General features: G+C 44.1%; 1 pseudogene; it reads right to left on the reverse strand.

The window, feature by feature from the left end:
• Positions 1-23,928: 23,928 nt before the first annotated feature.
• On the reverse strand, positions 23,929-24,029 carry LOC130031160 (uncharacterized; annotated as a pseudogene).
• Between the last annotated feature and the right edge of the window lie 1,544 nt (positions 24,030-25,573).

The following is a 25,573-nucleotide window of genomic DNA, read 5'->3' on the forward strand; positions in this document are numbered from 1 at the left end:
CTCCATACCACTGTCTCCCCACATTTGCCAGCTCAGTGACATTTGCTCTCTTGAGAGAGCCCTAAGAACTAGGCTGAACTGGGTAGCATATGCTTTTCCTTGCCACTCATCTATTTTCAGTGACCCAAACAGCAAATATTCAAGTAGAAGTCTTTGTGAGACCCGAATAAAAGTCGAGTACAAAATTGATCCAGTACAAAAGCAATGTCCCAGAAATGCGAATGTCAGACAAAATAAATCAGGAGTCGCAGAGCATGTGATTAGGAGTCCCAGATCCCTTCAGTCTAACGCAGCTCTTTCCCGGCTAACCAATGGCCGGGGATAAAGCTAAGAGGCTGTGCAAACTTGGTTAAATTACTCCCCATCCCTGGAGCTTAGACCATCTGGTTCTATAGACTCTCTTGGTGCGCATGCTCTGGGGGGTGATGTAAGAGCTATAAGTGACAGAAAGGAGTTTGGCAGGAAGCCTTTCATGATGAAAACCTTTCTTCTTGGGCACAATGAAAGTAGCCACAGCTGTGTAGGCCCCTCACCTCTCAGCTGGGTTTAAGGCCCCAGTTTTAGAGGAATATAGCTTAGCTATGAAGTGAATCCGATTAGTTCATGCACGTTTTTCCTAGGCCAGAAGTTCTTCAAGTGTAACAAGAGAAAAGAGAAACTGGAAGTTCTGAGGAGCCTTATTAAAATGGAACAATGAGCATTCCTTTATGTAGATGTACTATAGTTTTTCTTTAACCAATCATCTATTCCAGTTGTTTCTAGATTCTGGCATTCCAGTTGTTTCCAGATTCTGGCTATTGTGAATAGTGCTGCAATGAACATAGAAATGCAGATGGCACTTTTGTAACTATGTATCTCACAATGATTCAATTAAAAATAAAAATAAATTTTAAATAATGGAGCAATGAGCACTATTACAGAAGAGACACCAAGATTGCTTTCCATAGTATGCAGCAAGGAGGCCATATGGTGCTGTTCTCAGTTTCCATCATAATTTAAAAAGAAAACTTTCTCTATTTCTGGAGCCCTTGATGTTTTGTACCAAGAAAAGCAGTTATAAGTAGAAGGATCTTGAACTTGGAATAGGAGTCAGGTAAAACTTAGTCAGAGACAAGAAAGGAACATTCAAGAAAACATCCTTAAGATGCACAGGGGTTACTCCTGGCTCTGCACTCAGGAATTACTCCTGGTGGTGTTTGAGGGACCATATGGGATGCTGGGAATCGAACCCAGGTCGGCTGCATGCAAGGCAAACACTCTACCCGCTGTGCTATCGCTCCAGTCCCTTCATCCTTAAGCATCTTTGTTGCATGACCTTGTTGAACTGCTACTCCCAGGACACCTGCCTGGAAGATACTCCAAGTCCTTCCTCCTTCTTCCTAGGAAATCAGCTTCCAGGAGTAAAGAATGAGTCAAGGGTTTAGAATGTTCTGGAGTTTTGTGAGACGTGTTCAGAAAAATACAGAATGTATGAGACCTAGATTTGAGTTCCTATTCTGCAATATGCTGTGTGACCTTAGATAAACACTTTTACCTACAAAATGGGATCAAAAAGTGAAGTCTAGACATGGAAATGCTGTGAAAATAACAATTGTTACGTTGATGGGTCCAGTGTGAAAGTCCAGCAGTGTTCATCCCTTTCCAGTCATTCCCGAGGCCCCTCCTCCTGCTCCCCATACCAGGCCAACATAACTTAGGCTCAGAGGTTTGGTTTGGTTGAGGAACTTCTGGAGCTTAAGAATAGACAAGGGCTAGAGAGATAGCACAGTGGGTAGGGCATTTGCCTTGCACATGGCTGACCTGGGTTTGATTCCCAGCATCCCATATGGTCCCCTGAGCACCACCAGGGAGTAATTTCTGAGTGCATGAGCCAGGAGTAACCCCTATGCATCGCCAAATGTGACCCAAAAAGAAAAAAAAAGAATAGACAAAAAGAAGCAGCTAGCGATGCTGGGATTGGATGCCCAGAGCACTAAACTGAGATGGGGTTGGGACCAAAACAGGGCAGAGCACAGCATGTGCTGGGATGAGAATACCAGAGCCAAGACAGTAAACTTTGTGCCTGTCACTTTCCACTTCTCAAAGCACATTTGGGTCTCATTCCAGCAGTCTCTGACAGCCCTGTAAAGTGAGTTTTATTACTCCCAAGGCTCAATGGGGACAATTGAGCCTCCTTCGTGGAAGCAGCAAGCTCAAGAACTGAGAGAGAAGGCATCTAGTGGCTTGGTGGGTGTCAGGACAAGGTGGGGTCCCCCCACCCCAGAGCAAATAGTCCTGCTCTGACACTGTATGGAGAGGGATGGGGCAGCCGGAGAGAAAGGCTGGGCTGAGCTGTGTATTCCCGATGCTCTGTCCATGGGACACGCACCATCTCCACAAACCGTACAGTAAGCCTGGGGCAGGGTTGAGCAGCAGGGGCAGATGGTCTCTGCGGTGACACAGAGAAATGTCACCTTACTCTGTATGCACACCATCTTCAATTCCCCCAATTGCTCATTCTAATTTATTCAGTCAGGCACTGAGCTGGTCTTATGCCAGCCTAGGAGATGTACCAAAACAGGCTTGACAGAATTCTGCAGGAGAAACAATTAGAAAAGCTGGAGCTGTCCTAGGTCTGAGAGAATGATTCGCTTCGTGTATCTTCCCAGCAGATTCTCGCTAAGCAGACGTTTTCACGCCACCATCTTATGATTGATAGACTCTGCAGTCCTCCCTGGACAACATATAAAGCATGAAATGTCACGTGGTGGTGAGACAAGTATAGATTAGAAATAAGAGGAAAGATGCCATTTCCTGTTTGCAAATATCTAGGGTGTCTCCTTGTGTTGTTTTATTGATACAAACAAGATGTGTGTTGGGGGGGGAGGGGGATTGGACCCAGAGCATCACACATTTACTCACTTGCTTTCTGCTGAGCCATTTCCCTGATCCCCAAACCAGCTTATATTCATGTGTGTGTATGTGGAAATGGGGGCCACAGGGTCCATACGTGCCTGTGCTCGGGTGATATTCCTGGCTCTGTCCTTAAGAGTGACTGCTGGCAGTGCTCAGAGGAACTTATGATGGGATCAAACCTGGGGTTGGAAGCATACCAGGCAAGCGCCTTGCCCCTGTACTCTTTGGCCGCGAAAAACTTTTCTTGAAGTATCTGAGCCTTATATCGGTGGCAATAGCAGTCTGTTCATTAAAGCTCATCTCAATAATTTCTCATGTCTGGAGTGACTGACTCTTCCCTGAATGTGTGCAAAGAAATTTAGGAGGAAACGCCCATCTGCAAAGCTCATGAAAAGGACATGGAAAAACAGATCCAACACCAGTGTGGTTTAAAAAAAAAAAGCCACAATACAGGGCAATAGCTCATGATGGGCACAGAAAAGGGGGCGTGGCCTGGGTGGCCTGAAGCAAATAGGGAAGGATGGGCCCTGGGTGGGATTGGGTGGGGGCATGGCAAGCTCAGAGGTTCTGCTGAGGCCCTGTGGGTCCTAGCTCTGTTCTGAATGACATAGAGAGGAGACGGGGGACCCCAAGGAGCAGGGCAGTTTTCCAAGCCCCAGCTCAGTATTAGCTTCCAGCTGAGAGTTAGGACACACTAGCGAGTAAAAGCAAGATTGCTGAGCTGGAGAAAGTAATGACCCAGCAGGAAAATGAAGCAAAAATGCAAACACAATCGGCAGCTCCAGGGAGGTACAGAACCTACCCACTGCCAGCTACCCCCCCCCCCCCCCCCCCCGCCCAACACTATAACACATGATGCGCCGCCAGAATGAGATTACAGCGGGTAAAGCGCTGTCACACATTTTAACTGGCCCCAAATTCATTCCTTTCTTCCACAACCCCATACAGACTACTGGAGGGACTTCTCCTTTTTTCCTTCCCTCCAGCCCTTGGTGCAGGGATTGAACTCGAGACTGCACACCTGCTCTGTTGCAGAGCCATGTCTGAGAACTACCTTCCCTTCTGTTCGCCTGGGTAACTCCCAGTCATTTGTGAACCCAGGCACGAAGGTGTCAGTCAGCCAGAACGGAGGTGATGCTGCGGATACATAGGGGCATGGTAGACGCAATGTTCATTCCGGTCCTTCTGATGCGGGGCATGGATACACTTTCATTTGTTTGTTTATTTTCTTTATTTTTTGAGGTACTGGAATTTACAATATCGTTAACCACATTCTCATGCATGCATCATTCTCACACCATGTCCACCACCAGAGCTGCTTTCCTCCACCAGTGTCCCAAGGACCCTCCATAAGCCTCCCGCTACTATGCCACCGATTTAAGCTGTTCGATAGAATCTTCAGCTCCAGTGCCTTTGATCATTCATTGTTCTCGTACCATGTTTCCTGCCCCCGACACCTATACACATAAAGATGAATAGAGTTAATATGAAATTACATAAAATTGTAAATCAGAATTTTTTTCAAAAGGGCTGGAGCGATAGCACAGCGATAGGGCGTTTGCCTTGCACGAAGCCAACATGGCCGACCCGAGTTCGATTCCTCCGCCCCTCTCGGAGAGCCCGGAAAGCTACCGAGAGTATCTCGCCCGCACGGCAGAGCCTGGCAAGCTCCCCATGACGTATTCGATATGCCAGACACAGTAACAACAAAGTCTTCAATGGAGACGCTACTGGGCCCGCTCGAGCAAATCGATGATCAATGGGAGGGCCTTTCGAGCAAATATTTTTAGAGGTTTATAAAGTTAAACATTATTATAGATACGTCTGTGCTTCTCCATTTTAGAGTTTGCATGAAAAAAGTAAGTCCTTGAATGTAAAATTTAGTAAGAGTGAAGAAAAGAACATTTAAAGGTAAAAATCTGAATAGGGGGGCTGGAGTGATAGCACAGCGGGTAGGGTGTTTGCCTTGCACATATCCAACCCGGTTCTATTCCCAGCATCCCATATGGACCCCCAGCACCAGCAGGAGTAATTCCTGAGTGCAGAGCCAGAAGTAACCCCTGAGCATCACTGGATGTGACCCAAAAACAAACAATAAAAGTCTGGATAGGTCTATAAAAGTACAATATGTGTACTAAGAAAAGGAATTTTTATTTATTTATTTTTATTTATTTATTTTTAATAGTGAGACATCATGAGGTACAATTACAGACTTACACATTTTTGTGCTTGGGTTTCAATTATGCAATGATCAAATACCCATCCCTCCATCAGTGCCCATTTCCCACCACCACGGACCCCAGTATCCTTCCCACCCCCCAATCCCCCCATCCCACCCTGCCTCTGTGGCAGGGCAAGAAAGGGAATGCTGACTTTATATTAAAAACATTGTATATTGCTTAAGCGTCTATATTAGTAATAGATTGTCATATAGCTCTCAATGGATGTAAAAAAACTAACCAGACAGAGTACTCTATATATAAATGAGACAATAATTTGTTACTGAAATTGTATAAAATCTCTTAGGACTAAACATAGCACTGGAGCACTGTCCTCTCATTGTTCATCGATTTGCGGGAGCAGCCACAAGTAACGTCTCCATTGTGAGACTTGTTACTGTTTTGGGCATATCAAATACGCCATGGGGAGCTTGCCAGGCTCTGCTGTGTGGGCAGGGATACTCTCGGTAGCTTGCTGGGCTCTCCGAGAGGGACGGAGGAATCAAATCCAGGTTGGCCGCGTGCAAGGCAAACGCCCTATCCGCTGTGCTATCGATACAGCCTAAACATACCAGGCTAAAAATACCAGGACTAAACATACCAGGACTAAACATAGCTTTCCTAATTCAGTAGGGGATGACCATAAGTGCCACGAGTGGGAGCTACACTCAGCATCACTGTGGGAACCTTCACTTTTCCTCCTTTGAAGAAGCCCCTTTAACAGTTCCTGCAGAACTGGCTTTTAAAAAAATTTTTATTAGTGAAACACCATGAGGTAAAGTTGTAGACTTACAAATTTTTGTGCTTGGGTTTTAATTATACAATGATCGAGTACCCATCCCTCCACCAGTGCCCATTTTCCACTGCCACTGATCCTAGTATCCCTCCCATCCCCCCATCACCCCCATCCCACCCTGCCTCTGTGGCAGGGCATTCCCTTTTGTTCTCTCTCTCCTTTTGAGTGGCAATCATGTTCGGTCCATAGTCTGCTTTCAGCATGCATCTCCCATCCTGGAAGGATCCTCCCAACACCCTTTATTTGGTGCTCCCTTCTCTATATGAGCTGCCTTTTCCCCTAGCATGTGCAGCTGGCCTTCAAGCCATGGAGTGAACCTCCTGGTACTTATCTCGGCTATTCTTGGGTGTTAGTCTCCTATTTTGTTATTTTATGTTCCCCAGATGAAAGCAATCTTTCTATGTCTGTCCCTCTCTTTCTGACTCATTTCGCTTAGCATGATACTTTCCATGTAGTACCACTTGTATGTAAATTTCATGACTTCATCTTTTCTAACAGCTACATAGTACTCCATTGTGTTGATGTACCAAAGTTTCTTTAACCAGTCATCTATTCTCGGGCACTCAGGTTTTTTCCAGATTTTACAATAGCCATATTGTAAACAGTGCTGCAATGAACAAACAAGTGCAGATGTCACTTTGACTATACTTTTTTGCATCTCCGGGATATATTCCCAGGAGTGGTACTGCTGGGTCAAATGGGAGCTCAATTTCTAATTTTTTGAGAATCGTCCATACTGTTTTCCAAAAGGGCTGAACCAGTCGGCATTCCCACCAGCAGTGAAGGAGGGTCTCTTTCTCACCACATCTGCGCCAACACTGGTTGCTTTTCTTCTTTTGGATGTGGGCCAGTCTCTGTGGTGTGAGATGATATCTCACTGCTGTTTTGATATGCATCTCCCTGATGATTAATGATGTAGAGCACTTTCTCATGTGCCTTTTTGCCATTCGGATTTCTTCTTTGAGAAAGTTTCTGTTCATTTTGTCACCCCATTTTTTGATGGGGTTGGATGTTTTCTTCTGCTTTTAGAAGAGAAGTTCCAAGGCTCTTGGGATTGACAACAAGCTCTCTGAAATGGGATGTTGAGGGAACTCCTTCCTTGAGTTGAGGAAAGGGCCAGTTCCCCATTTGGTGAGGCCCCACGTGTCTCGTCACTGCAGGCCCAAACCTGACTGTCCAGTGGCCTCTGGAGGATGGTGGCCACCGGGCACAAAACCTATTCCCACCTGGAGTGGCCCAGTGCCAGTAAACTACTGCAGGAACAGGACGCATTTCTGCCAAAAGCCGCTGGGTTTCGAGATTTGTTTCTGAGTCTCTGGGATCATGGCCGTTAAGCAGTTCAACAAGAAACCAGAGAGGCCATGCTTCCAATTATATAGCTGAGTCAGAGGTGGTTCGTGGGTGTGTCTACCACATACCTAACTTTTGTCCGTTTACTTTCTTGGTAAACTTTGCCCCAAGTTTTTGGGGTCTGGCCAAAGGCACAGCAGCAATTTGGGGGTATCTGAAAGTCTGACGGTGCCATCAGGCTGCTGATGCACTTGCCTCACAGGTACAGATTGACCTGCTGGCGGCACCATACTCCCGAACTCTGGAGAATTCTTGACTATAATTTCTTTAACTATTGGTTCTTGCTCAGATTCACCTTCCTGGTCCTCAGGGAGAAGGTAGAGGGTGCATGGGAGTTGAAATCTATCCTCTGCTCCAAGTACTTGTGCATTCAACTTCCCTTTTCCTTATAGGCTCCATCCTATGGCCTGGCCATTTATGGTGCTGCTACGTTACTTACGTTTTTCTCAGAACTTATGCCTGCGATTGTGTTAGCATGTTTTCTTCAGAACCTATGTCCGTGATTGTGTTAGCTAAGTTAAAGATAAACCTGGACAGCCTGTTTGCTAGCCCAATTTGTGCTGAACCGGTACTTCTGTTAGTAAATGCAGAACTGATATTAATCACAAAAGCAGAGCTGAGTTTAATCACAGATCCCTATTGTCAGTTTGATTAAGATTTAACCCCATCACCCATTCATTCATTCATCTGGATTTTGAAATTCTGACCTCCAGAGTTGTAACAGAATAATTTTCCATTGTTTTTAGATCCCTAGCCCCCCACCCCAGTTTGGGTTACTTTGCTACAGCATACACAGGAAACCGATACAGGTGTTCTATGGGGGTAGGGGTGGGGTGGCAGCAACCCAGATATGAGAAGGTTCTCTTCTACCCCAGGATGCTGGGAGCAGACCTGGAAAATGCAGATACTCCAGAGAACCCAGTAGAACCCCAGACCTCCTCCAGGACCTGCCTCCTAGGAGCATCCCAGAAGGGCCTGATAGTGTGACCAAGCTGCCCAGAAGAGAGGGGGCACCACTTCTGGGTTTGAAAAATAGACTGGGGAATGTCAGGTTTAAGTCTCTGAATAAGCTGTTCTTACTGTTGAATTGTACTGCCAAATAACTGCCACTGAATAATTGTCAAACCCTCATTTAGTTTTCATTGTTTTTCAGTAATATTGGCACCATTTGGGAAAAAATGTTCAAGTAATGGTCACACCGTGCTTTTCTTTTTTTGCAAAGAATTTAGCACAAAATTGGCAATGGTTATGCAGTAAAATATGGCACTCCTCTGTCTTAGAAGTGGTTAGATGTCTCCTCTAGGAAATTGCGCCCTTTCTTTTCTTCTTTCAGAGAACTTCCTGTGCAGTATTGTAATTTTCTAGTTACTATAAGGAATAGATTGTCCCATGATACAGCACACATTTTTTTTTTCCTGTGAAATAAGCATATTTTTCTATGAAATAATCCAGCAAGCAGTAGGCAAACACAAATAAGGAGCCTGGAGAAGCACTTAAGCAAAAGAAACGAGATGTCAAGATTTTCAGTAATAAGATTCAGAGTTTTGAGAATGAGGGGAGGTGGCTCTGAGCACCAGGCAGGGCAGAGTTGCGGGCACGTTGTTCCTCACAGCAGCGTCCCTGGCTCTACCACTCTCATTCTCTTTGCATTTCTTCATTGCGTTAATCCTCATAACATTATTCTTTGTGTGTTATGAAACTTTTAGGGTCACAGGGATCTTGCCTCTTTGTTCTTCGAGATAGTCTCAGAGCTGTTTTTTGCTTAAATCTGCTACAAATCTCTCATTTGTGAAAGGTGCCGTCTTCAGACAGGGTCACTGAGAGGATTAGTCACTGAGTGGCTCACGGGGGGCCAGGGCAAGAGATAGTGCAGAAGCAGCCCTAGGCTCCTGCCCAGCACTTCAAAAAAGAAAGTAAAACAAGTTAATGTAAGAGCTTACCTTGGTGCGAAGCGCTTAGTTGGCAGTCAATACTGGCCAGCACCTTCCATAGTGATTAGTGTCATTCACGCACTATTCCAGGTCCTCTGCATATTCATCAGTTTCATCCATGAAGCAAAATTATAAAAAAAAAAGTTCTGATTATTTATATGAGCAGAAGTACTGCTAGATGCGGCAGAAGCTGGGAAAAGTATTCGTTACGCCCGCCTGTCCTTCGCCAACTACAAGACCAAGATGACTGCCCTCCGACGTCCTGATGGATCCATCACATCCTGCAGAATGGCAATGGAGAAGATTATCCATGACTTCTACTCAAATCTCTTTGATAGCCATGTCCACTTGCCGACATACCAAATTCCACAGGATGGATATGTCGTTCCCAACGTTCTCCCTTCCAAAATCCGACACGCCATTTCATCGGTAAAGAACCGAACAGCACCCGGCCCAGACAAGGTCAGACCTGAACACCTGAAGAACCTGCCGTCAGTACTCATCAATACACTGGCTCGGCTCTTCACTCGCTACCTGTCTGAATGCAAGGTTCCGTCTCAATGGAAAACCAGCAGGACCGTACTACTGTTCAAGAAAGGAGACATCCATGACATTGGCAACTATCGCCCGATCTGCCTATTGTCTGTCATCTACAAGTTGTTCACTCGAGTCATCCTGAATAGGATTGGCAGAACATTAGATGAAGGACAACCATGCGAGCAAGCCGGGTTCTGCAAAGGATTCAGCACCATCGACCATATCCACACAATAACCAAGCTCATTGAGGTTTCTCGGGAGTTCAAGATGCCGCTCTGTTTAACGTTCATTGATTTAAAGAAGGCCTTTGATTCTGTTGAGACAGAAGCTGTCATTGAAGCCCTAGCCAATCAGGGCATTCAAGCCCAATACATCAAGATCCTCCATGAGCTGTATTGTGGATTCACTACCAGGATCTCACCATTCTACAAAGAAGTGATCATTGATGTCAAGAGAGGGGTTCGGCAGGGTGATACCATTTCACCGAAACTCTTCAGTGCCACCCTCGAGAACATCATGCGACGACTGGAATGGGAAGGAATGGGAGTGAAGATAGATGGTCGGCAATTACACCACCTCTGCTTTGCTGATGACATTGTTTTAATAACACCAAACATCAGCCAAGCGGCACAAATGCTGGCCGACTTTGACCGTGAGTGTGGAAAGGTAGGACTACAGCTGAATCTTACGAAGACAATGTTTATGAGAAACAGCCTCGTTCCTGATGCCCCATTCGCTCTCAACGGAATGACCATCTCCGAATGCAACAGCTATGTGTACCTAGGTCGAGAAGTCAACATGACAAATGACCTGGCACCTGAGCTGCGCAGGAGGAAGAGAGCGGCTTGGAACGCCTTCAAGAACGTCGAAGAAATAGCTAAGAGGACGAAGAACCTCCGGCTCCGGGCACATCTCTTTGATTCCACTGTTCTTCCTGCATTAACATATGCCTCAGAGACCTGGGCCCTACGCAAACAAGATGAGAACGCTATTCAGGTCTCCCAAAGAAGAATAGAAAGAGCTATGCTTGCAATATCACGGTTCACTCAAATGAGAGAAAAAATCCGGAGTTCCGACATCTGTCGACAATCAAGAATCAGGGACGCTGTCTCATTTGCCAAGGTGTTGAAAATCAGATGGGCTGGTCACGTAATGAGATTTAAAGACGACCGTTGGACTAGAGCTGTTACTCACTGGATTCCATGGGATGTCAAAAGACCACGTGGCCGCCCACCTACCAGATGGTCAAGATCATGAACGATCGGTTTGAGGCTCTTCATGATCCCAGAGCGAACAGATGCCATTGGGCTACACTAGCACGGGACAGGGACAAATGGAGACGTTACTGGCACCCGCTCGAGCAAATCGACGACTAACGGGAAGTTAAGTGATTAATTGATTATTTTATTTTGGGTTTGGGGGCGACACCCAATAGTGCTTAGGGGCTACTCCTGACTCTGGGCTCAAGGGTCACTCCTAGTGGGGGGAACCACATGCAGAGCTAGGGATTGAACCTGGGTTGGTAGACAAGTGGTCTACCTGCTGAACTATCTCACAGACCCCAAAAGCAGGGATATATAGATGCTGTGGCAGAACTTAAAAATCTAAAGAAATTATTAGCACAGAACTCAGGATGACCTCTGTGGGGGAAAGGAAACTTGTGAAAAATGAAGCCGTATGGGAGACTCATTATATGCTATACTGCATTTTTATATTTTATTTATTTATTTATTTACCTTTTGGGTCACAACCAGCAATGCATAGGGATTACTCCTGGCTCTGCACTCAGGAATTACCCCTGGTGGTGCTACGAGGACCATATGGGATGCTGGAAATTGAACCCAGGATGGCCACACAAGGCAAACGCCCTACGCCGCTGTGCTATCACTCCAGCCCTGTACTGTATTTTTAAAGATAAGTTGTAGATGTGTATTTGCTTTGTAATTATTCCCATATTGGTCTCACACATGTTAGATAACTTTTGTATGTATGCTGTCTCATTACAAAAAAATATATAGTAAATTCCTATTCGGATGAAAGTTTGTGAGGGCAGCCCCCCTTCACCCTATCCCTCTCTTAACCTCGCTGCAGCATTAGATGTGCTCTTTCTCTTTAGACAGCAAGCTCAATGAGTTATTTAAAGAACTTGATTGCTGTGCTGGGAAGATAGCTCAAAGGGCTAGTACACCAGTTTTGCATGATGGAAGCCGGGTTCAATCCCCAGTAGCTCCTGGTTCCTAACAAAACCGGGAGTAGTACTGGAGTACTGCTGGGTGTGGCCCAAAACAAACAAACAGCATTTGCAAAAGTCTTTTGTTGTTGTAGTTTGGGGCCACAGGGGTGCAGGGATCCAGTTGGCCACATGCAAGATAAGTGTCTTACCCTCTGTACTATCTCTGATTCCAAGAAGGTCTTATTTCCCAAATTGTGGTTTGATTTCCTCAGCACAGTCATATTAGTTTAATTCTTCCTCCCATGAGGAGATGAAAAACAATCATGTGTGGGCACAGAGAATAGCAAGAAGCACAGAGGCTTCAAGCCTAGCTTCTTAAACCAGGTCGTGACCCCCTATGGGGCTGTCTATTGAATGTGGGGGATAGTTTTAAAACCATTTAGCACTGTAGCACTGTCCTCCCTTTGTTCATCGATTTGCTCGAGTGGGCACCAGTACAACGTCTCACAACAAATTGTAAGAGTTGTTTTTACTGTTTTTGGCATATTGAATATGTCATGGGGAGCTTGCAGACTTTGCCGTACTGGCGAGATACTCTTGGTAGCTTGCCGGGCTCTTCAAGAGGGGTGGAGGAATCGAACCTGGGTCGGCCATGTTGGCAGCTTGCAAGGCAAACACCTTACCCGCTGTGCTTTCATGCCAGCCCCAAAACCATTTAAGTTGAATAAAAAGATCACGATCACGATCACAACCATCCTGTTATTCGTCGATTGCCTCGAGCAGGCCCCAGTAACGTCTCCTTCGTCCTAGCCCTGAGATTTTTTAAAAAGTGCCAAATTCAAGGCTCTTTCAGAGTTAGGAGAATGAGACCCATCATTGTTACTGGTATTTGGCATATTGGGTACGCCACGGGGAGTTTGCCAGACTCTGCCGTGTGGGCAGATTATATTCGGTAACCTGCCAGTTTGTCCAAAGTAGGAATGAGATAATAAGATGTTGTGCGGCCACGCGCTTCCGGGAACTGGGTTTTATAGTCTCTGAGTCTTGGCCATTGATGGAATTACACGGGGGCCAGTTGGTGGGTGTGACCCCTGCCTACTGGAATTTGGAGGATCTGGGTGGAGGATGCTCAGCCCCGATCTCAGTAGGCTTGGAGATCTCAGTCCCGGGACCCGCATGCCTTTGTTCCTCTGCCGGTACCTTCATGTGTGCGGAGAGTGGTCTCAGCATGGTGGTGACTGGTTCTGGAGGTCTTCGACTGCCAGAGCCCTGGTCGGGGCAGGGAGGGAAACTCAACCCGCTCCCCTCCAAGGGGCCCCGGCGAGGACAGCCAGGTGCGGGGGCAGGAGACTCTAAATAAAACAAATTTTATTAGGTTGAATAAAACAAATTTTATTAAATTTAAGTAAAACACAGTCTATTTTAAATATATATGAACTAGTAATTATTTATTAAATATTAAATCTATAAAAACTTATAGTTTATTTAAAATTATTTAAATAAGAGGCCGGGCCTCTCTGGCTCCTGATCAAGCTGTCTAATGGCTATGATCCCAGACACTCAGAAACAAATCGTGGAAACCCAGTGGCTTTTGGCAGAAATGCGTCTAGTTCCTGCGGTAGGTTACTGGTACATGGGAATAGGTTTCGTGTCTTGGCCTGTACCCCCTGGCGGCCCGGTGGCTGCCATCCTCCAGAGGCCACTGGACAGTCAGGTTTGGGCCCTCAGTGACGAGACACGTGGGGCCTCATGAGAAAGGGGTGGAGCCAGCTCTTTCCTCCCCGTCCCAACGAGACCCTGAGTTGCCACTCACAAACTACCTCTCTGGCTCCTGATCAAGTTGCTTAACGGCCATGATCCAAGAGACTCAGAAACAAATCTCAGAACCCAGTGGCTTTTGACAGAAATGCATCCAGACTCCGTAATAGGTTACTGTTGCCGGGCCATTCCTGGGGGGAAAGGGTGCTGTCCCTTCGCCTGCTCCCCAAAGGTGGCTTGGTGGCTGCCATCCTCCAGAGGCCATTGGACAGTAAGGTTTGGGCCCTCAGTGATGAAACACGTGGGGCCTCACGGGATGGAGGTGGAGCTGGTCCTTTCCTCCCTGTCCCAAGGAAACCCAGAGTCACCGCCCACGAATGGCCATTCTGGCTCTTGATCAAGCTGCTTAACGGCCATGATCCAAGAGACTCAGGAACAAATCTCAGAACCCACCAGGTTTGGGCAGAAATCCCTCCAGACTTACTTGTTAAAATTCCAGAATTTCAAAATTGCGCGGCCACTGCTGCAGCCACGTAACATCATATATTATTCTTAACCAGCAATAGAAAACAAATTGTCTATTTTTGACTTTTCAGCAGATCTGAGTATTGGGGTAAAATCCTAAATAATAATGGTGGGTCTGGTGTCAAAATATTGAACGTAATCAAAGTAGAGAGAGAGTAATGTGGAAATCATCTGCCCCACAGGTAGAGGTGGATGTGGGTTGGGGGTATTCTGGTGTTTTGGGGGGTAGAGAATGGGCACTGGTGAAGGTACGGGTGTTTCATTGTATGACCGAGACTTAGACCCGAAAGCTTTGTAACTGCTCTCATGGTGATTCAATAAGTAAATTATAAAAAAATTTTTAAAAAGTAAGGTGGAGTTCATGCCCAATTCAATCAGCTAATCAGTGGATGAATAAATAGTAGCACTCCTATATATATAAAAAAAAAAAGTGGCCAGGGAGATAGTACAGTGAGTAGTGCATTTGCCTTACATGTGGTCAACCTGCGTTTGATCCCTGGCACCCCATATGGTCCCCCAAACCTACCGGGAGTGATCCGTAAGCACAGAGCTAGGAGTAAGCCCTGAGCACTGCTGGATGTGGTCCCCCAATAAAATTATTTAAATAAACATTTATTTTCAATAAATGTCTGATTTGTATGCCCATTTTTCATGACTTATTACACCCAGTGTGATGCAGACATGTTTTGGGCAAAAAAAAAGGGCTGAAGAGGAGTGGGAAAGGTTTAAAAATGTCTGGACTTGACCACCTGCCTTGCAGGCATTTGGTCACCAACTCAGACCCCTGGTATCAGGCCAGCAAGATAGCTTAAAGCCCCCAGTCCTTGGACCCATTTAGGCACTGCATGACCTCCTGAGTACCATCAGGCACAGGTCTGCCCCTTGAATCTGGCAGCTCCTCTATCTGATACCTGCCAGCACAAGCAATTTCCAGCCACACTACAGTCAAGAGCGCGGAAGTAGCACCAAGTAGAGTGACCCTAGAAAGCACGGCAACTAAGTAGATTGCAAGTGCCGTGGCCAGCAAGAGCAGCCTCCAATGAACATGTGTTAGCACCGCAATCAAAGGAGCACAAACCCTGACAAGCACAGCAGCCAAGGGAGCAAGCGCTGGGCCCCAGGTTTCAGCTGACACACAGCTAAAAGTGCGAGAGCAGCACAGCCATAAGTGACCGCGCAAGGCCCTGTCATCACATCATCATTGACAAGGAGGCAATAGAAAGATCTTCTTCGGGGCAGTGTGGAGACATTCGGCTGGAGCAGGCGGTACTCACACGGGCGGTGCAGCACTTCATGATATTGAAATTTAGGGCTAAACTTGGTCAAGTCTTGAGTAGCAGGAAAAGTTCTGCCCCGAGTGGAAAAGGAGGTAGTAATTGAGGACTAATTTCAATTATCCTAGATCTTTTAAGGGCCTAGGGAATGGTTCCTCAAGACGTGGTAGTTGAAAATTGGTAATTCTGATTTTCACTTCCTCCCCAATTATTTCTTAACTCCTCTGAAGCGAGAAACCTATTTATTTTGGACCCAGAGAATTAGTACAGTGGCCAAGGTGCTTACCTAGTACACATCAGACCTGGGTTCGATACCCAGCATCCCATATGGTCCTCTGAGCCAGCCAGGCGTGATTCCTGAGTGCAGAGTCGGGAATAAGCCTTGAGCACAGCTGAGTGTGGTGCATAAACAGAACAACAACAATAATAAAAAAAAAAACCAAAATGAAACCTATTTCTTTTTCCTGGTATAGAGGAAGCCAGACTCAAAGGAATGTTCTGAGTACTCGGCTTCACATACTTAGAAAGTTGTAAGAAATAGAGCTCCAGTGACTCCCTATTTCAGCACTATAAGGGAACATTTATTAAGCCTTTGTTTTGAGTCAATTAGTATTATCTCATTTAGTTCCCATAGTATTTTTTTAACCTATGAGATAAATTCTTTTATACTCATAATACATGAAAAAATTGAGGCACACTCATAGTATGTTTCTTGTCCAATGTCTCACAGCATGAGAATCAGGATTTGAATCCAATTAATCTGACTCCACTATGTTTGCGAATGTCAATTTGCTATAATTGCTTGGTGTTAGTTCATTTATTTAACAAATATTTACTGGGTACCTCATGTATGCCAAGCTTTGTGAATAAATGAGAATAATTATCAATAAAGCAGCAGACTAATTTTCTCATTTTCAGGATAGCAGAAAAGCCAAATTAAGATAAAACTCAGGATAATTTTCTAGGCATATTAAGACATTGCTTGGTCAACAACAAACAAGCATTACTGCACACTTACTGTATGCCTTACATTTTGATAGTAACTAAGGATAAGGATGAGGACAAGGAGTTTAAGACCCTGTTTCTGGCGAGCCCAACTTGATAGGAAAAAAGAGACATATATGACACTTCTTTAACAGCAGACAGAGTTGAAGGCATGCCATAAAAATATCAAGTTCAGGGGCTGGAGCAATAGCACAGCGGGTAGGGTGTTTGCCTTGCACGCAGCCAACCCAGGTTCGAATCCCAGCATCCCATATGGTCCCCTGAGCACCGCCAGGAGTAATTCCTGAGCACAGAGTCAGGAGTAACCCCTGTGCATCGCTGGGTGTGATCCAAAAAAGCAAACAAGCAAACAAACAAAAATATCAAGTTCTGTTGGCAAACAGAGGAAGGAAAAAGCGCATCTGAGCTTAGGGAAGGTCCTTAGACATGATGGATGGCACTTTGGAGCTAACATTATTAAATTACAAAAGTGCCCTATGTCCTGAGTTTATTCCTTAATACATTTTTAGTGGGCAACTCTATTATATTATTTATGAAACATTTACTATTTACAGACATTGCAATGTGTAGTTATTTTAATTCTTAAAATTTTGATATAATTGGCATATATCTTTATATATATGTTTTAGGTGTATGACAACAATTTGATATATGTAATAATATATCGTCACCTAATACATCTAATTAGGGGTTGAGGAAATAGCTCAATGCACTGGAGTACAAGCTTTGCATGTAAGAACTTTGGAATCAATGTTCAGTACCACGTGACTCTCTGAGCACTGCTGGAAGTTACCCTATAGTGCTAATCCAGGTAGTAACCTGAATACTACTGGGTGTGGCCCCCAAATGTTCTATTTTTGAGGGGGCAGGGGTTTGAGGACTACATCAGGGTGGAAGGGGTCACAGGAGCTGAAAGCCTCTTCCTAGCTCTGTGCTCAGGAGTGACTCCTTGCAGCTCTCAGGGAACCATATGTGGTGTTAGGGATTGAACTGGGGTTAGCAGAGCAAGGACCTTATCCACTGTTGTCTCTCTCTCTCTCTCTCTCTCTCTCTCTCTCTCTCTCTCTCTTTCTCTCTCTCTCTCCCTCTCTCTCCTCTCTCTCTCTCTCTCTCTTTAGCCCCTAATGTTCTGTATTTATGTCAATTCCATTTTGTTTTATTTTAAGAGAGTTTGAGGGCTAGAGTAACAGTAGAATAACAGTACAGTGGGTAGGATAGGGTGCTTGCCTTGCATGTGGAATATCCAAATTCAATTTCCAGCACCCCATTATCAGTTCCCTGAGACCCTCCAGCAGTTCTCTGAGCACAGAGCCAGGAGTAAACCACATACTGTCAGTGTGCCACCCTTAACCCTTCTCCCCCAACAAGAGAGAGTTTTGAAATCAGAAAGCTTGATATCTCCAACTATATTTTTATTTTTGGCTTTTTGGGTCACACCTGGAGTTGCTGAGGGGTTATTCCTGACTCTACAGTCAGGAATTACTCCTAGTGGTACTTGGGGAACCATATGGGATGCCGGGGATCAAACCGCATTCAAGGCAAATGCTCTACCCGCTGTACTATCGCTTAAGTCCCTCCAACTACATTCTTTCCGTTAAAATTCCTTTGGCTTTTCAGGGTCTTTCTGATTCTAAATAAAGTTTAATTTTTTTTTGTCTATTTCTAGTGGAAGGACCACTGAAATGTTGATAGGGATCACATAGATTCCGTAGATTGTATGGTGTGGACATTTTGATAATGATAATTCCTCCAATCTATGAACATGGAATATCTTTTCACTAATTTTGTGTTCTTTTGTTTGTTTGTTTGTTTGTTTTTTGGGCCATGCCCGGCGATGCTAATGGATCACTTCTGGATTTGAGCTCAAGAATCACTCCTGGCAATGCTAAGGGACTGTATGGGATGCTGGGCATCAAAACCAGGTTGGCCTTGTGCAAGGCAAGTGCCTTACCTGCTTGTATTATCTCTCCAGCCCTTATGTTCTTCAATTTCTTTCATCAATGTCTTAGAGTTTTCAGTATATGTGTTTTTCACTTTCTTAGTTAATTTTATTCCCTAGTATTTTATTTTTACACGGTTGTAAATAAAATTGTTTCTGTTTCTTTATAGTAATTCATTATTAGTGTTTAGAAATTTAAAGATTTTTTGCATATTTAATGAAACATGAAACTTTACTGACTCATTGTAATAGGATCTTTTGTGAAGTGTTTTTCTTTCAAATTTATAATAACTAACTAACTATTTTGTTTTTATAAGACAGATAATAAAAGAATTTTGGGCATTCAATGTTTTAACTCCAAACCCACCACTACTGTTAGTATCCCACTGCCATCCACCAAGGATCCAAGGTTCCTTCCATCTCCCACTCTGCCTGATTAAGCAAACTATTTTTTAATGTACTTAGTAGCGTTTGGGTCATGTGCTTACAACAGTTTTGGCTCTTAGGGTTTTGATATACCTCTGAAATGTCCAAGATCCTTGACCAATGCCCTTGTTTTATCACCAGTCCTACTCCTTATCCACCTCCCCATAACTACTCTTTCCTCATCATTCTCATGTCTGTAATCCAGGCCAAGGCATTCCCATCATTTGATACTTTCCCTTCCCTTGTCTAGATAAATAAGAACACCCAGCATTGGTCCTTCTCCCTCTGACTCACTTTGCTTAACATAATAGCCTTCACTTCCAGTTATGTTACAGCAAACTACATGATTTTAATTTTCCTTATAGTTGCATGATATTCCATTGGGTGTGTGTTACACAAATTCTTTATTCATGTGTGGTTGGAGGTTTGGTTTGTTTCCACATCTTGGCTATTACACTGTAGTGAACATAGGTGTGCATGCATCTTTCAAATTAGTTTTGGTGTGTGTGTGTGTGTGTGTGTGTGTGTGTGTGTGTGAATTTTGAGGGTAGATGTCAAGAAGTGAACTTGTTTGGTCCAGTGGAAAGCTTTATTCTTAGTTTTTTGTTTGCTTTGGCAATCTCCTCACTGTTCCTTACAGGGGCTGAACATATTTCCACCAAAAGTGAATAGGAATTCCTTTTTTCACCACATCCCTTCCGACCTGGGGCTTAAGGGTCATTCCTAGACCATATGCAGTGCTGGAGAGCCAACTGGGGTTGGTTATGTTCAAGACAAGTACTTTTCATCTATATTATCTCTCCAGCCCCAGTAATGCTTTCTTAAATTCTGGAAGTAGTGATACTTGGAGGCTGGTATTTAATAGCATATTTAACTTTTTAGTAATGTTGATTTTCTTGAATTCTAATTACAACAGGGACATGTCTACAAGATCATTCCTTGAAAATGATGAGTAGATTATTAAATAAGCTTATCATAATGGGCTGGAGCGATAGCACAGCGGGTAGGGCGTTCGCCTTACACGCGGCCAACATGGCCAACCCGAGTTCGATTCCTCCGCCCCTCTCGGAGAGCCCGGCAAGCTACCAAGAGTATTCGATATGCCAGACACAGTAACAACAAAGTCTCCAATGGAGACGTTACTGGGCCCGCTCGAGCAAATCGACGATCAACGGGAGGGCCTTTTATCATAATATACTCTCAAAGTGCTTCACTGATAACAAAAGCCATTCCACAAATGCTGGGAAGCTGATAGACTCCAGGAGTTCTATTTGCATGAGGACTCAGTGGGCTTCTTAAAAAATAAGTATTCCTCCTAGAGCAGAGGAAAGACTAAAACAACTTCTGGTCTTTGGAAAAGAAAGCGAGACATACTAAAGGTTTTTGTTTGTTTGTTTGTTTGTTTGTTTAAATTTTATCGAATCATCTTGAGATAGTTACAAGCTTCCATGTTTGGGTTACAATCACACAATGATCAAACACCCATCCTTACAGCAGTGCACATTCCCCACCACCAATATCCCTGGTGTAACCCCCCGTTTCCCACCCACCCCCTGCCTCCATGGCAGATAATATTGCCCATACTCTCTCTATATATCTATACTTTTGGGCATTATGGTTTGCAATACAGACACTGAGAGGTTATCATGTTTGGTCTTTTATCTACCTTCAGCTCACATCTCCCATCACTACCGGTTCCTCAAGCCGTCATTTTCTTAGTGATCCCTTTTCTATTCCAGCTGCTTTCTCCCCTTTGCTCATGAGGCAGGCTTCCAGCTATGGAGCAGTCTTCCTGTCCCGTGTATCTACTATCCTTAGGTGTCAGCCTCATGTTATGTTGTTTTATACTCCACAAATGAATGCAGTCCTTCTATGTCTGTCCCTCTCTTTTGGACTCATTTCACTTAGCATGATACTCTCCATGGTTATCCACTTATAAGCAAATTTCATGACTTCATCTCTCCTAACAGCTGCATAGTATTCCATTGTGTAGAAGTACCAAAGTTTCTTTAACCAGTCATCTGTTCTAGGGCACTTGGGTTGTTTCCAGATTTTGGCTATTGTGAACAGTGCTGCAATGAACATATAGGTACAGGTGTCATTTCTACAGTGCTTTTTTGCATCCTCGGGATATATTCCCAGAAGTGGTATTGCAGGGTCATATGGAAGCTCAATTTCTAGTTTTTGAAGGACTGTCCATATTGTTTTCCAGAAAGGCTGGACTAGTGGGCATTCCCACCAACAGTGAAAGAGCGCCCCTTTTCCCCCACATCCACGCCAGCACTGGTTGCTTTTGTTCTTTTGAATGTGTGCTGGGGCTGGAGCAATAGCACAGAGGGTAGGGCATTTGCCTTGCACACAGCCAACATGGCCTATGCGAGTTAAATTCCTCCGCCCCTCTCGGAGAGTCCAGCAAGCTACCGAGGGTATCTCGCCCACATGGCAAAGCCTGGCAAGCTACCCGTGATGTATTCAATATGCCAAACACAGTAACAATGAGTCTCACAATGGAGACATTACTGGGCCTGCTCGAGCAAATCAATGAACAACGACAGGACAGTGACAGTGAATGTGTGCCAGTCTCTGTGGTGTGAGATGATATCTCATTGTTGTTTTGATTTGCATCTCCACGATGGCTAGTGATGTGGAGCATTTTTTCATGTGCCTTTTGGCCATTTGACATAGTAAAGGTCTTAACTCAATGTTATAGTCATCTTCTTTGTACTGACACCACATTTTCTCCAGGTAGAAATAAAACACATTGTTTTAATTTTTTATTGATATTCTGTAGTTTGTTATGTTATTAATATTGATTTCTTATGTGCATAATTCCATCACCAAACCATCACCAGTGTACCCCTTCCCCCTCCCAAGGACCCCAACATTCCTCTCTCCCAATCCCTCCCCCAACTCACTTAATTGTCTGGATCAAAATAAACATAGGCTAAAACTAAATAATATCTAACACCAGTGAGAATACCACATATAAAAATCATGATCACGATCACAATTATCCTGTTGTTCGTCGATTGCCTCGAGCAGGCACCAGTAATGTCTCCTTCGCCCTAGCCCTGAGATTTTAAAGTGCCATATTCAAGGCCCTTTCAGGGTTAGTAGAATGAGACCCATCATTGTTACTGGTATTTGGCATGTTGGGTACGCCACAGGGAGTTTGCCAGACTCTGCCGTGTGGGCAGGTTACATTCCGTAGCCTGCCAGGTTGTCCAAAGCAAATAATAGGAACAATCCTATTATGTTGACGGGGATGTGGTGACAAAAGAACTCCCATTCACTGCTGGTGGGAATGTTGTCTCATACGACCCCCGTAGCGAACAGGATGAAGCATTCTCAGTAAACTTAGAATTGAACTGCCATATGACTCAGGACATAAAAAACATTCTCTTAAAAGACATATGCACATCATTTTTCATTACTGCACTCAGTACACTAAGACATGGAATCAATGTAGGTGTTCAGCAATAGATGAATTATGAAGATGTGGTGCATATATATAATATAATATAATATAATATAATATAATATAATATAATATATACATAGGCTCTCTGAGAGGAGCAGCCGCGCCTCTTGGAGAGCCTAGCAAGCTACCAAAAGTATCTCGCCCACATGGCAAAGCCTGGCAAGCTACCCATGATGTATTCGATATGCCAAAAAAAGTAACAACAAGTCTCACAATTTGTTGTGAGACATTACTGGTGTGCGCTTGAGCAAATTGATGAACAATGGGAGGACAGTGGACAGTGCGATATATATATATATATATATATATATATATATATATATACACACACACATACACACAGTGGAATACTATGCAACTGCAAGGAAACGGTGACATCAATTTGCAATTTGCTGCAATGTGGTTGGAACTGGAAAGTATTATGGAAAGTATTATGTTGAGTGAAAGAAGAAAGGCAAATACTGGATGATCTCTCTTACCTATGGCATATAGAATACTGGATGAGGAGATGTAGTGTAGTAAAAAGATAATGCCCAAATCACCCCTGATCCCAGTGTTTAGCAAGGAGAATGTCAGAGAAAGAAAGAAATCAAGGAGGGATGGGGAGAAGAAGGGAGTGGAAGAACAGGCAAACAGGCACCAGAGATTCAGTTATACTTGGTGATATGGGTGAGGGGAATAGCCATATTCCAAAACACAGACTCAACAGCACTGAAAGCATGAGATTTAAGCTGCAAGCACTGAAACTTTGAATGTGCCTGACAAGTTGAAAAGCGGGGATGGGGTGGGGTTTGAAGTGGGGAGGGAATATGGAAACACTGGTGGAGGGAAGTTGACACTGGTGGTGGGATTGGTGTTGAAATACAATATAGCTAAAACTCAGCTATCAATAACTTTGTAAGTCACAGTTCTTTAATTAAAGAAATGAAAAAATAATGTGAATCAATTCTTCCCTTATGTTGCCTTTGGATGTTTGTTCTTGTTTGGTGTATACCTTTAAGCATTCCCACACATGAAAACAATTATTCTGCATCTATCCATTTCAGAGCTGGAGCGATAGCACAGTGGGTAGGGCATTTGCCTTGCACGAGGCCAACCTGGGTTCGATTTCTCCATCCCTCTCGGAGAGCCCCGCAAGCTGCCAAGAGTACCCTGCCCACATGGCAGAGCCTGGGAAGCTCCCAAGCTCTCCGTAGGGTATTCAGATATGCCAAACACAGTAACAAGTCTCACAACGGAGAAGTTACTGGTGCCCGCTAGAGCAAATCGATGAACAAGGGGAGGACAGTGCAGTGCTACAGCACTATCTGTTTCAATCTGACTTCATTCAGCATGATATTTAGTTTCATATTATATTGCCACAAATTGTATGATTTTTGTTTACGAAGACCTGCTTAGTATTTCTTTCTGTATATATACCCCAACTTCTGGATCCATTCATCTACATTTGGGCATTTGGGTTGTTTCCATATCTTGGGTATTGTACTGTGTGCTGTGATGAACACAATGTACACTTACCCTTTCAAATTAATGTTTTTGTTTTTGGGGGATAGATGCCAAAATGTGGTTTTGCTGGGCCATATGGTAGATGTATTCCTATTTTTGGGGGGGGGGATAGAAAAAATATGGAACAATTCATGAATTTGCATTTCATCCTTGTTCAGGGTCTATGCAAATATTCTGTATTGCTTCAATTTTAGTATATGTTGCCGAAGTAAGCACATAAAACACAGTATTAAAGAATATCTACTGAATACTTTGTCTCTCTTATAAAATACAAAACCAAAATCCTACCAAAGAAGAAAATTCAAAGACTCTTGTAACTAATGAACACGGGTTAAATGAACATGAATGAATGTGGCTTAACGGAAGGTGGTTTTTAATCAAGCAAAATCCAAATGAAAGGGTTTTCTTTTTTCCCCCCTTAAGTCTAAAAATACTTATTGAAGAGTAAGATACAGTCTACTGTATCTTGAGCTCCACCTTGTGGTTGACTAAGAAATCACCCATTCTTGTGGATGAAAGAAGCCATTAGCATCTTCATCGCTGCTTTTGGTGCCTAGTCTCTGACATAAATTTCTCAAGAACCTAACATTTAATCTTCACAAAAGCCTATAGAGGATGCGCACATACATGTTTATGTGTATCCTATCCATATTCCTGGCCCTCGAAGTATGTATTTTATAGATGATAATGCCAAGGTTAAGAAAGTTTGCCAGAGTTTTAAGTCTTGTCCAAGATCAGACACGTGGCAGAGTAAGGACCTAAACCAGCTCCCTCTAGGCTTTTCATGATTACTGATCTGGGGATGTGATTCAGTGGCAGAGAATAAGTCCTGTATGTGTGAAGTCTTGGGTTTGATTGCCAGCACCACCAATAATCACAGGTGATATTTTGCTGGAAGTACGGCTTGGTGGCAGGACAACTGTTTCGCATGTATGAGGCTCTTCAAGAATAGAAACAATACCTCTGCTCTTTTACTATTGTCTTTCTTCTGCACCGAGTACCTGCCTAGCACTCCCCCCACCTCCCTCTTTTATACCATAGGTGCACAACAATCCTTTCATTTAATCCTCTACTGGAGGAACTTACATTAATTTTTCTCCAGCAGGGATTTAAATTTTCAAGGCCATAAGAAGTGGATGATGCAAAAAAATTGATCACTTGATCACTTGACATCTCATTAGTCATCGATTTGCTTGAGCAGGCACCAGTAACGTCTCCATTCGTCCCTGTCACATGCTAGTGTAGCCCAATGGCGTCTGCTTGTTCAAGGAACACAAAGAGCCTCAAACCGATCGTTCAGGGTCTTGACAAAGAAGTCTGACCATCTCATAGGTGGGTGGTCATGCAATCTTTTGACGTCTCGTGGAATCCAGTCGGTAATGGCTCTAGTCTAGCGGTCGTCTCCAAGTCTCATTATGTGTCCAGCCCATCTGATTATTGACGCCTTGGCAAACGAGACAACGTCCATGATTCTTGATCATCAATGGAGGTCGGAACTCCGGATTCTTTCTCTCATTTGAGTGAAGCGTGATACTCCAAGCATAGCTCTTTCCTCTTTGGAAGACCCGAATAGCGTTCTCATCCTGTTTTCGTAGGGCCCAGATCTCTGAGGCATCTGTTAATGCAGGAAGAACCATGGAATTGAAGAGATGTGCCCAGAGCCAGAGGTTCTTCATCCTCTTAGCTATTTCTTCGATGCTCTTGAAGGCGTTCCAAGCTGCTCTCTTCCTCCTGCGCAGCTCAGGTGCCAGGTCATTT

This window comes from Sorex fumeus, unplaced genomic scaffold (assembly GCF_029834395.1).
Source record: "Sorex fumeus unplaced genomic scaffold, SorFum_2.1 ptg000045l, whole genome shotgun sequence".
NCBI classification, from domain to species: domain Eukaryota; kingdom Metazoa; phylum Chordata; class Mammalia; order Eulipotyphla; family Soricidae; genus Sorex; species Sorex fumeus.